A 9,777-nucleotide genomic window follows, 5' to 3' on the forward strand; every position below is an offset into this window, starting at 1 on the left:
GTGTCTGTAATGCCAGCCACTTGGGATATTGAAGCAGGAGAATCACTTGAACCCGGGAGGCAGAGGTTGCAGTGAGCCGAGATTGTGCCATTGCACTCCAGCCTGGTCAACAAGAGCTAAACTCCGTCTCAAAAAAAAAAAAAAAAGAAAAGAAAAGAAAGAAAGAAAAATGCTCTTCCCTGGTCTCTATTTTAGAAGCCACTGTCTCTATAAGAGTCATGAATAATGAAACCAACATCAGTCAAAGGAAAGCTTTGGTGTGGCAGAGATGAAGGGCCATGAGAGAGCTAATGAGTCTGTAATGCAATTTGGTGCCAATAAACTGCTACGATATTAACTCCAAGGCCATGAGATTTACACTATAAAGCCAAGACAATTAAAGACTGAGAACCCGATCCCCCACCTGCTCCAGTTCTTCCAGTTCGAGTCATTTTATGGACGCCGACTTCCTGCTGACATTGTCTGGTGATGTCATGGTGAGAATTTTGACAGTCATTAAATTCTGCCTGGAGGGCCAACGGGACCAAAGAAACTCAGAAGTGAGTGGGACATAAAGCTACCGAGGGCAGAAAGCTGTTGTCTACAAAGTTAACATGTCAAACACAGGAGCCCCTCTTCCTGGTCTCCTGCTAGCATTGTGGTGATGAGAGCAGCTGTCTTGAACATTTACTAGGGGACAGGCAATGTTCTAATTAGGCACTTGATTTAACTCATTCAGCCCTCACAACAAAGAACAACGTTATGGGCCGGGTGCAGTGGCTCACACCTGTAATCCCAGCACTTTGGGAGGCCTAGGCGGGCAGATCACTAGGCTGGGAGTTCAAGACCAGCCTGACTAACATGGTGAAACCCCGTCTCTCTAAAAATACAAAAATTAGCCAGGCATGGTGGCATGTGCCTGTAATCCCAGCTATTCAGGAGACTGAGGCAGGAGAATCACTTGAGCTGGGAGGCAGAGGTTGCAGTGAGCCGACATCACGCCACTGCACTCCACCCTGGGCAACACAGCGAGACTCTATCTCAAAAAAAGAAAAAAAAGAACAACTTTATGGACATGCACCACCACTCCCCACAGGCCTCACACTGTCGCTCAGACTGGTCTCAAACTCCTGAACTCAAGTGATCCTCCTACCTTGGCCTCTCAAAGTGCTGGGATTATAGGCATGAGCCACTTTGCTGGCCGGTAGGTTCTATCTTTATCCCCATTTTGCAGACAGGGAAACTAAGGCATTGGCAGGATACATACACTGTATGAGATGAGGCAGCCAGATTCAAACCTATGCTTCCTACATTATACCTTTAATCACCCTACACACTGCTTCAAGTAAGTTTTTCCAAATAAATATCTGACGCTTTTTTTCCATGGTTTGAGGCAAGAGGAACAAAATAAGACATATGATGGGATTTTTTTTTTTTTTTTTTTTTTGTAAAGCTCAATTTACAGTGGAGTCTCATCTTACAGGTCAGGGACATTTCTAAGTCAGCATATAGAAAATGAAATTTGTATTTACTTCAAATTACCTTTGTTCTATCAGCGTAGGAGTTTGAATTACACATTTGTCAAAACTTATTGAATGGTCCACTTTAGACTTGTGCATTTCACGGTATCTAGATTTGATCTCAAAAAATCATAAACATATTGGATTCTAGTGAGTGATGTGCATGCTGAAGGAGTTAGGGGTGAAGTATACTGACCTCAGCAATTGCTTTTAAAATGCATCAAAAAATAAGATGAATTGATGAGTGGAGAGGGGGTGGATAAAGGAATAGATATGAGATAAGGCCAGTTGAGTTAAACGTTAATGGTAGAATTAAACATTAATGGTAGAATCTAGGTTGTGGGTATATGGGTGTTCACCACACAATTCCTTCCATTTCTCTGTATGTTTGGGGAAAAATGTAAATAAAATGTTAAGGGAGAATGCTCAGTTGAGCATTTGATGAAGGAGTTGGTTTCAGTTTAGGAGCCAAGTTGTGTGAATAACATATACCTTTCAACACTCAGCAAAGTGTGATGCGCACAATGTGAGATAATGTCAGACTAGCAGTGAAGACTGGGAAATGTAGTCTATCCTAGATTCCATGCGTCCTGCTAAATGTAAGTGTTTCATTAGCATAAAAAAGAAAAAAAACAAATATTGAGGGACATGATCCCTTTACATCAGAAGAAAGATGAGGGAGATTGCCAACACTATTCAAAGCATTCGCGGCTGGGTGTGGTGGCTCAAGCCTGTAATCCCATCACTTGGGGAGGCCAAGGCAGGAAGACCACTTGAGCTCAGGAGTTTGAGACCAACCTAGGCAACATGGTGGAACCTGTCTCTACAAAACAGTACAAAAATTAGCTGGGTACAGTGGTGTGTGCCTGGAATCCCAGCTACTCAGGAGGCTGAGGTGGGAGGATCCCTTGAGCCCAGGAGGTTGAGTCTGCAGTGAGCTGTGATTGCACCACTGCACTCAAGCCTGGGTAGACAGGGCAAGACTCTATCTGTACATACATACATACATACATACATACACACATACATAAAATAAAGCATTCTCTTCCTACCCCAGAGCGTTTTTGTTTGGGTAGCTGAATTCCAATAATTTAAATCTGTATGGGATGTGGTTTCAGTATAGTTATTTCAAAAATCTGTTCTTTTTGGATAATTTGCTCCAAAAGAAGACAGCTGTCCTGTTGTGAGGGCACTCAAGGACCCTGTGGGGAGGCCCACATGCTGAAAAACTGAAGCTGCCTGCCAACAATCAGCACTAACGTGCTAGGTGTGTGCTGAGCCATATTGGAATCACTTCTGCCAGCCTCAGTCAAGCCTTCAGATAATGCAGCCTCAGCTGAGATCTTGACTGCAACTTCATGAGAGATCTTGAGCTAGAGCCACTCAGTGAAGCTGCTTCTAGGCTTCTGACCCACAAAAACTGTGTGAGATAATAAATGTTTATTGTTTTAAGCCACTAAAAAAATACTCTAAGAATATACACTTCCACTCTGTTGGATATGAAAATAACCATTTTCTTCTAGGGGAAAACTGATACTAACGATAGTCAAAGCAGCTTCTCTTCTCTCCTTAAGTCCTAACTTAGTAAAATGAAAAGTTGGCAATTCTAGGTTAATCCCTCAAATACTTTACCTTCTGCCACTCAAAAATGTGGACACGGCTTTTGTCTGCTTTGTTCCTTGTTACCTATCCAGTGCCTGGCATAGATAGTCACTCAGTACATAAATAATTGTTGAATTAATTTTAATGCTTCATGAAATCTGAAACATTGAGGAAAAGGAAAACCTGCATCAACACACCAGAAGTCACTAAGTCATTACTAAATACATGGATGGTTAGACAGATGTCCCTAAACTATAGCCCAGCCACACACAACCTGTGACTATGTGTCCATAGACATAGTTGTCACGGCCTCCCAACCAGCAGGAACAGAACCATGTCCCGTCCAGGATTCCCTTTATTGCAAGTAATCCTCCATCAGTTTCATCCCAAGGAGAAAAAGAATGACTCTTTTATATTCCCAAAAGCCAAGAGGACCCTGTGTGTTTTGATGCCCAAAAAAAGGATCACTTGACATTTGCATCTCTCTGGTGGAGAAGGAAGAAAAGACCCTGCAGCAGTGGATGGAAACACAGCAGAGAAGAAGCCCTGAACCATCATATTTCCTGCTCTCTAGATAGGCACAGTGGCAAATTCTGCCACCTACTTACTGAGACCTGATTTCTTGGCACACGGGTGCATCCACAGTTCATGATTCAACTCATACTTAACGATTGTCCAAATTCTCAAGCCCTTGCTATGTGTCAAGTGCTGCGCTTTGCATATGCATTATTACTAAAACTCATAGCTAGTTTTTGGTTTTTGTTTTTGCTTTTTGTTTTTTGTTTGTTTTGAGACAGAGTCTTGCTCTGTCACCCAGGCTGGAGTACAGTGGCACAAACACAGCTAACTGCAGCTTTGACCTCCTGGGCTCAAGTGATCCTTCCACCTCAGGTTCCCAACTAGTTGGGACTGCAGGTGCATGCCATCATGTCCAGCTAATTTTTTAATGTTCTGTAGACACAGGGGTCTCACCATGTTGCCCAGGCTGGTCTTGAACTCCTTGACTCATGCGATTCTCCCGCTTTGGCCCCCCAAAGTGTCATGGCCAATTTTTAAGGTCAATATTAACATCATCACCCATTTTACAGAGGAGGAAACTGAAATTCAGAAGGATTCTAAAATGTATCTGTGTGCATCCAAATATGGGCAGATGGAACCAAAACTTGAGCTCAGTTCCACCTGACTCCCACACCAGTGCCCTTACTTCTCCATCATGAGGATTCTTTGAATTGAATATCAAAGTGGGCGGCATTGTCTCTGGGTCAATTTTACAAATGAGAACTAGAATTGAGACCATAAATTCAAACTTTCATCAATTACTATTATGGGGTTAGAACACTCCAGTGGATGTCTCTTGTTTCATTCTCTTTGGCATTCTTTCTCCCTTCTTCTGGTGACAGCACCCTGATTTTTCTCCACACCTCCCCAGTTCTCAGTTCATTGATCTGGCCCCAATGGCCAACTCTAGGAAAAAACACATGACCTAGGCCTGTCCACTACACCCCTGCTCACCGTGTGTTTCAGAGTGGGAAAGTGATCCAAGCTGATCCAGTAAGAAAGTATCAGTTAGCTTCTGCTGCATAACAAACATCCCCAAACTTGAAGTCTTCACTAACAAATATTTATTATTTTTTATAATTCTGTGGGTTGGCAGAGTGGTTCATCTGGCCTAGGCCAATTCAACTGATCTGTGTGGTCTCTTGGTGGCTTGGCTGGAGCTGAGTGATCTAGGATGGTTTCACTCTTATGTCTGGTGGTTGTTAAGCTGGCTGGTCTAGGGGTTCCACACCTGGGACTGCTTATCTCTGCTCCATGTAATTTCCCATCCTCTAGTAGGCCATTTCAGTCTTGTTTATGTGATAGCAGCATTCAAAGAAATCCAGAGCAAAGGCTGAAATCATGTTGTCTTAGGCTTGAAACTCATACATTGTCACTGTCACTTTTACCACATTCTATTGTTCAAAACAAGTCACAAATCCAGCCCAGATGCAGGGACTGGAGTAATACATGCCACCTCATAGTGGAAGGAGCTGCAGAGAATTTGAGGCCATGTGCAATTTACTCCAGAGTCAATCTTGGAGCTTTTGCTGGAAAATTAAGAAAGAAAAGCCCTTTTCCCATCAAGGGTACTGGTTGAGTAAGCCTGGAGATGCTGCCAGGTGTCCTGTCATTGCAAAGAAAAGCCTTGCTGCGGAGGAAAGGATCAAAAGGCTAGAGATAGAAATTGGCTTCACTGGAACTTCTGGATCCAGTCAGACCTGAAATTGACACACACCTGTAAATCTCAGCATTTTGGGAGACTTAGGTGGGAGGATCGCTTGAGCCCAGGAGTTTGAGACCAGCCTGGGCAACAGAGAGTGGCCCCCATCTCTTCACAAAAATTTAAAAATTAGCTGGGTGTGAGGTGGGAGGATCACTTGAGCCCAGGAGGTCAAGGCTGCAGTGAGCTGTGATCACATCACTGCACTCCAGCCTGGGCAACAGAGCAAGACTGTCTTAAGAAAAAAAAAAAAGAAGATGGTGCTGAAGTTGGGTTTCACAGAAGATGGTGCTGAAGTTGGGTTTCACACAAGTGTCTGCTTTTGCCTTCAGCAGAGATAGGATAAGACTGCAGGAATTTTCAGAAAAGATGCAGAGAGTTGTCCCATACTAATTTTTTTTCGTTTTTTTTTTTCTCAGCTCACTGCAACTTCCACCTCCCAGGTTCAAGGGATTCTCCTGCCTCAGCCGCCTGAGTAGCTGGGATTGCAGGCGTCTGCCAGCACACCCAGCTAATTTTTGTACTTTTAGGAGAGATAGGGTTCCGCCATGTTGGCCAGGCTGGTCTCAAACTCCTGACCTCAAGTGATCCACCCGCCTCGGCCTCCCAAAGTACTGGGATTAGAGGGGTGAGCCACCCCCTGGCCTTGTAGCATACTAATTTAATGATGAGCAGGTTAACTGGAACCTTCTGATCTGGAAAAGGTGGTTTTTTCATGTTATGTTAATGTCTCCTTGGGTAACCAAATCACTTCCAGTTTTTCCCTTAGGGTGAAACAGAGAAGCCTCATCACAAAATCCAATGACACCTAAACACAATGCTCTTCGTTTTCTGTTTTTTTAGAGATGGGGGGTCTTGCTATGTTGCCCAAGCTGGTCTCGAACTCCTGGACTCAAGAAATCCTCCCACCTCAATTTATTTTATTTTATTTTTTGCAGAGATTAGGTCTTGGCTATGTTGCCCAGGCTGGTCTCTAACTCTGGGCTTCAAGTAACACCCCCAGCACCCCCCAACCCGCCTCACCCTACCAAAGTGCTGGGATTATAGGCGGAAGCCACCACGCCCAGCCCACAATGTTTACAATTTGGTGATTTGTACCTCTAAGACTCTTCAGAAGAAAATACTTAGAAATGAAAATGGAACATATGGAAATGGATGGACATTGTCGATGTCTGGAATATAGTAAAGTCAAATTAGGGACACTTTTAATTTATGTGAATTCAGCTATAAGTATATGGCAGAAAGAGGACAGAGCGAGAAAGGTGGGGGAGGCTGGGCGCGGTGGCTCGCACCTGTAATCCCAGCACTTTGGGAGGCTGAGGTGAATGGATCACTTGAGGGCAGGAGTTCGAGACCAGCCTGGCCCACATGGTGAAACCCTGTCTCTACTAAAAAGACAAAAATTAGCCAGGTGTGGTGGTGGGCACCTGTAATTCCAGCTAGTCAGGAGGCTGAGATGGGAGAATTGCTTGAACTTGGGAGGCAGAGGTTGCAGTGAGCCAAGATCACACCACTGCATTCCAGCCTGGGTGACAGAGCAAGACTCTTATCTCACAAAAAAAAAAAAAAAAAAAAAAGGAGGGAGAGAGAGAAAGGGAGAATATGGAAGAATGTGCAAGTCACAGACATTGCCGGGGAGCCCATCTGCCTGTGAATCTTTGAAAGGCCTGTGAGAAGGGAACTGAAATTGGCTGTTGGCCCCTCAGGCTAGGCCAGTTTCCCCACCTGCTGGGTGTGACTCATGTTTAAAGATTTCTATTTTCCTTCAACGTCATCCCTAGAAACAATGTCTTACAGAACTGTTAAATTAAGTTTAGCCTAAAGCCACTTCGGGAGGCCAAGGTGGGCAGATCATTTGAGGTCAGGAGTTCAAGACTAGCCTGGCTGACATGCTAAAACCTCGTCTCTACTGAAAATACAAAAATTAGTCAGGCATGGTGATGCATGCCTGCAATCCCAGCTACTTGGGAGGCTGAGGCAGGAGAATCGCTTGAACCGGAAGGTGGAGGTTATAGTGAGCCGAGATCGTGCCAGTGCACTCCAGCCTGAGCAATAAAGTGAGACTTTGCCTCAAAAACAAAACAAAAAATAATAATAATAAAGATTTCTATTTTCCTTCAATATCATCCCAGAAACAATGTCTCACAGAGCTGTTAAATTAAGTTTAACCTAAAGCTGCCTCCTAACATATTTTAAGTTCTGCGTAAAGGTTTCTCCATCCATAATGGACTGTAACCTAACTGGAGGCATAAACAGACTGTAAACTACTCATGTGCCAATCACTCAGTTTTGCCCAATCACAGACGGCCAACTGTTCAAGCCGTGTCAGATAAAGCAAACACTGAGCTGTAACCAATCCAGCTGTTTCTGTACCTCACTTCCGTTTTCACTTTCCTTTCTCTGTCCGTACATCTTCTTTGACCACGTGGCTGCACCAGAGTCTCTCTGAACCTACTCTGTTTCAAGGGCTGCCCAATTCATGAATCGTTCTTTGCTCGATTCAACTCTGTTAAATTTAATTTGTCTAAGGTTTTACTTTTGATAGAGCTCAACTGAAGAAATGCAGTGATGTGTTCCAGCCCTGGGAAAAAACAAACTATGTGTATGGAGTTCCTGGGAGACTGTACTCAAGGGCGTCTTTGACAATAGTGATTTTCACCATCCTGGCTGACCTTGGAACCTCCCCCGACCTCAGCTACACATGGAAAGAGATGGAGAGAATGAACAGGTCTCTTACTCTGAAACCTTCAGTAACTCTCGCTTTGGAATATTGGAGTCCATTGCAGTTTCAAATACTCTTGCTAGAGGGCGTAATATCCTTTAACCTACCCCAACCCATTGAATTCATCGAAATGTGGATGTGACTTCTAAATCCTCAGAAGCTAACTAACCTCAGGTGGGAAGTGGTGGCTCTCACCTGTATCCCAGAACTTTGGGAGGCCAAGATAGGAGGAACACCTGAGCCCAGGAGTTTGAGACCGGCGTGGGCAACATAGTGAGACCCTGTCTATAAAAAAAAAATTAGCTAGGCTTGGTGGTGCCCACCAGTAGTCCCAGCCATTCGGGAGGCTGAGGCAGGAAAATTACTCGAGCCCAGGAGGTTGAGGATGCAGTGAGCCATGATCACGCCACTGCACTCCAGCCTCCAGGACGCAGTGAGACCCTGTCTCAAAAACAACAACAACAACAAAAAACATTTAAAAAACTTCCCCGTGATCTGGGACTCCATGCTCTAGAACCTTTTGAGCAGCTTTTCTAAACCACCTCCCTGGTCACCTGATTGTGCTGCAAGATTGGCACTAACAAGAAGCCACTCTCTGCTGACAGTCACACTGGCAGCTTCTCACCTAGACACATACGGCTTCCCCAAGCCTAGCCACCTTCTCTGTCACTCCATGCTCTGATCATCAACTTGACAAAATGCCGAGTCGCCTTTGTGTACCTGGCACTTGGACACAGAGGTCCTTCATTTTTCCTCCTTTGTTGAGGGCACTTCGTGAGCAAAGAAGGAGTGAATGTGGCTCTCTTTTTATAGCCCTGTCTAAAGGTCAGCCTTTTTTTCTGCAGCTGGAGGTGATCTACACCACACTGTGTGCTTAAAAGGGATGGATCATCAGCCCTGCCCTCGTGTCAGGGCTGTGCAGAGCACATAATCTACCTTGCATTTCCTCTGCAAAGCCACCTGAGGTTTAATTTGATGCGTTTCATTTCTGACACCTGCATGTTTTAGGAGGTTTTGAACAATATCCACTTTGTCAATCATCTGGGATCTCCAGTCCACACGGTGCCCAGTAGGAAGCCAGTGTTTACTTCGCATGAGTAAAAACTCAAAGCCCAGGCCGGGCGCAGTGGCTCACGCCTGTAATCCCAGCACTTTGGGAGGCCGAGGTGGGCGGATCACGAGGTCAGGAGATCGAGACCATCCTGGCTAACACGGTGAAACCCCGTCTCTACTAAAAATACAAGCAAATTAGCCGCGCGAGGTGGCGGGCGCCTGTAGTCCCAGCTACGCGGGAGGCTGAGGCAGGAGAATGGCGTGAAACCCGGGGGACGGAGACTGCAGTGAGCTGAGATCGCGCCACTGCACTCCAGCCTGGGTGAAAGAGCGAGACTCCGTCTCAAAAAAAAAAAAAAACAACTCAAAGCCCAAACTAGGCACAGCTTATCTTAACTACACAGAGGGATGGAAAAGGCAGGCAGCTATGCTTACTCAGAGCTATTTTAACAGAATGATCCTTGTCCTACTGTGTGACTTTTGTTCACCTAACAGGTATTTGTGTTTATTATAGATAATTCATTCAATATTCATTGATTCAAAATATAGTGATTGTCTTTGTCCATTTTCTGTTGCTTATTACAGAATACCTGAAACTAGGTAATTTACAAGGAAAATAATGTATTACTTACAGTTATGGA

This window comes from Hylobates moloch, unplaced genomic scaffold (assembly GCF_009828535.3).
Source record: "Hylobates moloch isolate HMO894 unplaced genomic scaffold, HMol_V3 SCAFFOLD_23, whole genome shotgun sequence".
In the NCBI taxonomy this organism is placed as follows: Eukaryota; Metazoa; Chordata; class Mammalia; order Primates; family Hylobatidae; genus Hylobates; species Hylobates moloch.